The 5,879-nt window shown below is 48.1% G+C and overlaps 1 long non-coding RNA gene across 2 annotated transcripts; it reads right to left on the reverse strand.

Moving 5' to 3' along the window:
* Positions 1-910: 910 nt before the first annotated feature.
* LOC148042220 (uncharacterized) lies at positions 911-4,808 on the reverse strand. Of its 2 annotated transcripts, XR_015695256.1 has the most exons (4): positions 4,240-4,808; positions 2,608-2,764; positions 1,737-1,917; positions 911-963 (listed from the first exon to the last, which is right to left on the reverse strand). It is a non-coding gene; the product is annotated as an uncharacterized LOC148042220 (long non-coding RNA). The 2 variants fall into 2 exon arrangements; XR_015695255.1 differs by lacking the exon at positions 911-963 and having other exon boundaries at positions 1,531-1,917.
* Between the last annotated feature and the right edge of the window lie 1,071 nt (positions 4,809-5,879).

Raw genomic sequence — 5,879 nt, forward strand, 5'->3', positions numbered from 1 at the left:
TCTTCCAATATCTCAGGGGCTGCCACAAAGAAGAGGGAGTCAAGCTATTCTCCAAAACACCTGAGGGCAGAACAAGAAGCAATGGGTGGAAACTAATCAAGGAGAAAAGCAACTTAGAACTAAGGAGGAATTTCCTGACAGTGAGAACAATGAATCAGTGGAACAGAAGTTGCCTCCAGAAGTTGTGAATGCCCCAACACTGGAAGTCTTTAAGAAGATGTTGGATAGCCATCTGTCTGAAACAATATAGGGTTTCCTGCCTAGGCAGGGGGTTGGACTAGAAGACCTCCAAGGTCCCTTCCAACTCTGCTATTGTAATTGTACCTAATCAATGTCAGAGCCAAGTGTCTTTGAGAAGTCCATAATGCTTGGCAAATGGAAGGGAAGAGAAGAAGAAGATGACCAAGGTGGATGGAATCAGTTACAGTGGTGGCCTGAGCACCATTAGAAGACTTGAAAGTCTAGGTTGAAGACAGATTGTCTTGGAGAATCTGCCTTGGAGAAAATCTAAGCGGTTTCTAAGATTCAACGGTGGGAAATAATCAACCAATCAATCTGAAGACCCAGATCTCTGGAGAAAGCCGTAAATGTTGGCCAAGATGAAAGGAAAGAAGGAGAGGATGACCAGCAGTGAGACTGAGGGACGATGGATGGATGGAGACACTATTAGGAGATCTGAAGGATCAGTTCCAAGTGGGGGAAAAGACACTGGAAACATGGAGGCTGCTTGGAAATATGGTTTTAATGGTGGACAGGACCCCATGGCTTGAGCTCCTGGACATAAAAGGGGGATCAGATGCTTCCAGATGTTGGATGAAGAAGGAGAGAGAAGCAGAGATGTTGAAAATCCCAGGTTTTATGCCCTCTCTGGCCTTTGATCTTCAGCTTGTATGCAGGGGCAACTCTCTAGGCTGTGTTTTGAATCCATGTTTGCCATCATGCCTTAATCCCATCATCCTGGAGCTTAAAGGGGATATATTTGTTATGTAGAATAGACTGGCTCAGGCCCTTTAATGGCCCATTGACAAAGGTGGGGGCTATTAGGAGGGAGTCTGTTTCGTGACCCGTCAAAACCGCGGTCCACAAAAGCACGATCGACGAAAGCGCACATTTGACGTCATCACAGCGCGACGAAAGAAATTAAAAATTGAAATAAAAATAAAATTAAAGCAAGCCGATTCACATAAAGGTAAGGGTTAGGGTTAGGGTTAGGGTTAGGTTAAGGGTTAGGGTTAGGTTTAGAGCGTTAGAGTTACGTTTAGCGTTACGTTAAAGGTTAGCGTTAGGTTTAGCGTTAGGTTAAGGGTTAGGTTTAGGGTTAGATTTAGGCTTAGGTTAAGGGTTAGGTTTAGGGTTAGGTTTAGGGTTAGGTTTGGGGGGGTTAGGGTAAGGTTTTCGCTTTATTTTTACATTTTTCGATCACAGCGCGATGTTTTCGTCGCGCTGTGATGACATCAAATGCGCGCTTTCGTCGACCGCGATTTTGTCGTCCGCGGTTTTGTGGTGGAACCGTCTGTTTCCTGCCTAAAAACATGTTTCTCCATTTCTGATCCAGGGAAATCATAATATTCTGCCTTTTTCAACGTTTCCCAGGATATTTCATTTTTCTAGCAGAGGGGTGGGTTTTAAAACTTCCCGCAGCTTAAAAGTAGCCAAGGTTGGAGACCCCTGGTTAGTACGGCTCTGGGGCTAGATCAGGGTTAACAGACTTCGGTTGTGGGGGTGGGGGAACTGACTTAGAGTGTTTCTGTTTACATAGCAACTCTAGGAGAAGTCCTCTTCTCACTTGGGAACCAGGCTCCGGCCGTCCTTCTACAACGTCTCCCAACGGGCCCACGTGGTGACTGCTGCCTTGATCTTGAATTTGCTGCTCCTTCCTCAGTTGCGACAGGAGCATCTCCATCGCCACGGTCTTCGCTGCAAAGAGTCGACAAGGGTTACGATCGTCGGCGCTGGGTTCAAAAGAAAACAGCAGGAATGATGGACTCCTAATCCTGTTGTATCTAACACAATGAAATTCGGTGCATAGAAAAGTAAAGTCTTACACTTAGGTGGGAAAAAAACAAAAATATGCACACAGGGTGGGTGAAACCAGGTTTAATAGCAGTGACTATGAGAGGGATCTTGGAGTCTTAGCGGACAACCAGCTAAATATGCAGTTGCAGCCAAAAAAGCCAATGCAATCCTCAGTTGCATTAACAGGGATCAAGGGCAGTACTAATACCACACCTTCCAATATCTCAGGGGTTGCCCCAAAGAAGAGGGAGTCAAACTATTCTCCAAGGCACCTGAGGGCAGAACAAGAAACAATGGGTAGAAACTAATCAAGGAGAGAAGCAACTTAGAATTGAGGAGAAATTTCCTGACAGTTGGAACAATTAATCAGTGGAACAGAAGTTGCCTCCAGAAGTTTTGAATGCCCCAACACTGGAGGTCTTTAAGAAGATGTTGGATAGCCATTTGTCTGAAATGGTATAGGGTTTCCTGCCTAGGCCGGGGGTTGGACTAGAAGACCTCCAAGGTCCCTTCCAACTCTGCTATGCTATGCTATGCTATCCTATCCCACCCTATTGTATCTTTTGAGGAGCTGAAAGGAGAGATACCCACCATATTCCAGCTCTTCCTGGTCTATTTCGGGTTTCGCGGTTTTCCCGAACTTCTTCCGACTGTTGAGATATATCACATGAGACGTGAAAATAGTCAGGAAAAGAAGCCACAGCAGCATCTTCAGGTCCAAGCGAGGCATGCAGCTCACCGAGAATCCCTGCAGTAAGATCGGTGCAGGATTTAGCAATAGTAGCAATAGTTAGACTTATATACCGCTTCATAGGGCTTTCAGCCCTTTCTAAGCGGTTTACAGAGTCAGCATATCGCCCACAACAACAATCCGGGTCCTCATTTCACCCACCTCGGAAGGATGGAAGGCTGAGTCAACCCTGAGCCTAGTGGGATTTGAACTGCTGAACTGCAGTCAGCTGAAGTAGCCTGCAGTGCTGCATTTAACCACTGCGCCACCTCGGCTCTTTAACAGATTTAACAGATTAACAGAGTTGGACGGGACCCTGTGGCTCTGCGATGGCAAAGCTGTGGCGCGCGTGGCAGAGGTGGCATGCAGAGCCCTCTTTGCTGGCATGCGCGCCATCGCCCCAAGTCAGAGCTCATGGTGTTTCTTTCGTGAGCTTCTCTTTCCCCTCCAACCGTGTGCGCTCACATGCCAAAACTGAAAGTTGTGTCCTTTCCGTTTGGGCATGCACGCACATGCAGTTTGGGCCCTTGTGGTCTAAAAGGATGCAAACGTCCAGCTGTCTGCAAGGAGTATCAATCCTTCCATTCCTCACCATCCAGTCAGAGCTGAAGAAGCTTCTGGGATGAGAAGCGAAATGTCTTTAAAGAAGACACAGATAAACCCCCAAGTGGCCTCAACGACCCTCTTAAAAGGATGCAAACGTCCAGCTGTCTGCAAGGACTATCAATCCTTCCCTTCCCCACCATCCAGTCAGAGCTGAAGAAGCTTCCTGGTTGAGAAGTGAAGCATCTTTAAAGAAGGCACAGATAAACCTCCAAGTGGCCTCAACGACCCTCTTAAAAGGATGCAAACGTCCAGCTGTCTGCAAGGAATATAAATCCTTCCCTTCCCCACCATCCAGTCAGAGCTGAAGAAGCTCCTTGGATGAGAAGCGAAACGTCTTCGAAAGAAAGAAAAAAACAGAGAGTCCAGTTGCCTCTTGGAAAAAAACAGCCCCTTTTTGACGGAGAATCTCTACAGGATCTTACGGTCAAAAGATGAAATAAACCACGATTCACTCAACCTCCAGGACTGCTTACACACCACCGCCTGAACCAAACCTACCAGTTCTTCACAAGCCCGAGTGCGAAGAATTAAAAAAAAAAAAAAGCAAGCCATATTTTAAACAGGTTGAGTTATGGATTCTTCTGACCAATTCCAGGTTGTTGTGTGCTTTTAAATTGTGTATTGTTTTGTTCGTCTTCTTTATTCCATATTTGTACCCCCTTCCCTTGACTTGGATTGTGAGCCGCCCTGAGTCCCCTTCGGGGGGGGGGAAAAGGGCGGCATATAAATGAAATCAATTCAATTCAAGGCTAGAAGAGAGCCTCTTAGCAGAGTTCAGCTCTCGTAGTTCACCTCTTCACCTGCAATGCAGAATTATCCAGGGAGATGATTTTGGAGTCCTTAAATGAAAGGGGGGAGAGAGAGAGAAAAAAAAATCAAGCCATTACCTGTCTGGTCTCTTCTGCTTGGGCTCTGCGAGATACCTAGCCAGGAAGGTTTCTTATTAACCCTGGAGGAGGAAGCGTGGGAGCTATCTCAGGGAGGACAGGTGCAATGGGTTGCTAGGTGGGAGGAAAAAGTACAGTACGACCACCTGTAACCTTTGGAGATGGACGTTTGGACCTTCTTCATCTTCCTCCAGAAAGGCTCACGTTGTCTGTTTTCTGCTCTTTTTTTTTTAATCGCAAACCTTTGTACAGGTTGCAACTGTAGGAAGTTATCACCCAGCCCTCTCCCAGAAAAAAAATATGAAATATCCTAGGAAATATTGAAAAGGCAGAATATTTCTCTGGGTGTGAAAAGGAAGAAACAATAGCAATAGCAGTAGTCTTATATACCGCTTCATAGGGCTTTCAGCCCTCTCTAAGCGGTTTACAGAGTCAGCATATCGCCCCCAACAATCCGGGTCCTCATTTTACCCACCTCGGAAGGATGGAAGGCTGAGTCAACCCTGAGCCGGTGAGATTTGAACAGCCGAACTGCAGTCAGCTGAAGTAGCCTGCAGTGCTGCACTCTAACCACTGTGCCACCTCGGCTCTTTTAACGTGTTTTAAAAGACAGACTAGCTGGCTGCAGCTTCCTGCCCATCCCCACTTTGTCAATGGGCCATTAAAGCCTGAGCTAGTCCACTTTACGTAATAAAGAGTTCTCCCCTTCAGCTCCAGGTGGGATTAAGGCATGATAATATTGGCCCTTTACCCAACTCCCCACATGGCATCTGAGAGCTCAACCCAAAGCACAGACTAGAGCGTTGACCCTGCATGGCCCCATGGGAGTCTGACAACCAATCAGAAGACAAGATGAAGATCAAAGGCCCGAGAGGGCATAAAACCAGGGACTTTCAGCACCTCTGTCTCTCTTTTCTTCTTCACCCAACAACAGAACAACAGAAAGTTTGGGCTCAATGTTTAACGGTAACAGAGTGGGAAGGGACCTTGGAGGTCTTCTAGTCCAACCCCCTGCTTATGCAGGAGATCGGTACTAGGGATTTGAACCGCCGACTTTTCTGACCGACAAGCTCAGTGTCTTAGCCACGGAGCCTAGTTTCAAATGGTCGTAAGTCGAGGTCTACTAATAGCTCAGCCCTTAGAGCAGTGTTTCTCAACCTTGGCAACTTGAAGATGTCCGGACTTCAACTCCCAGCATTCCCCAGCCAGCATTCGCTGGCTGGGGAATTCTGGGAGTTGAAGTCCGGACATCTTCAAGTTGCCAAGGTTGAGAAACACTGCCTTAGAGTCTTTTGCAAACGCTGCAACAACCCCCAACAAGGGCAATGCGGGTGTGGAAGGCTTCCCGGGGTGGCCCTCTCGGGATTCTGATCCTACGTCCATACAGGCCGCGCCGAGCCCCGGCCTCTCAGTTCCAGCCCCATCCAAGAAACTGCGAAGGAAACCGGGGCCTCCTCTCAGGCGAGCCCGGTGCGCCTCACGCGGCCTCCTTCCGGAAGTGGCAAAGCGTCCGGATGTCGCCCCTCCCCCGTCGCCACGGAGACCGGAGGGGGGCGTGTCCGGGCGTGTCTCCCGTTGCTAGGCAAGGCCGCCGGTCGCTAGGGAAGTGAGGGGCTTGTGGGCGGGCGGCCGCGTTGCCA

This window comes from Thamnophis sirtalis, unplaced genomic scaffold (assembly GCF_051295495.1).
Source record: "Thamnophis sirtalis isolate CommonGarterSnake01/CBP01778 unplaced genomic scaffold, rThaSir2_p1.2 scaffold_26, whole genome shotgun sequence".
Classification (NCBI taxonomy): domain Eukaryota; kingdom Metazoa; phylum Chordata; class Lepidosauria; order Squamata; family Natricidae; genus Thamnophis; species Thamnophis sirtalis.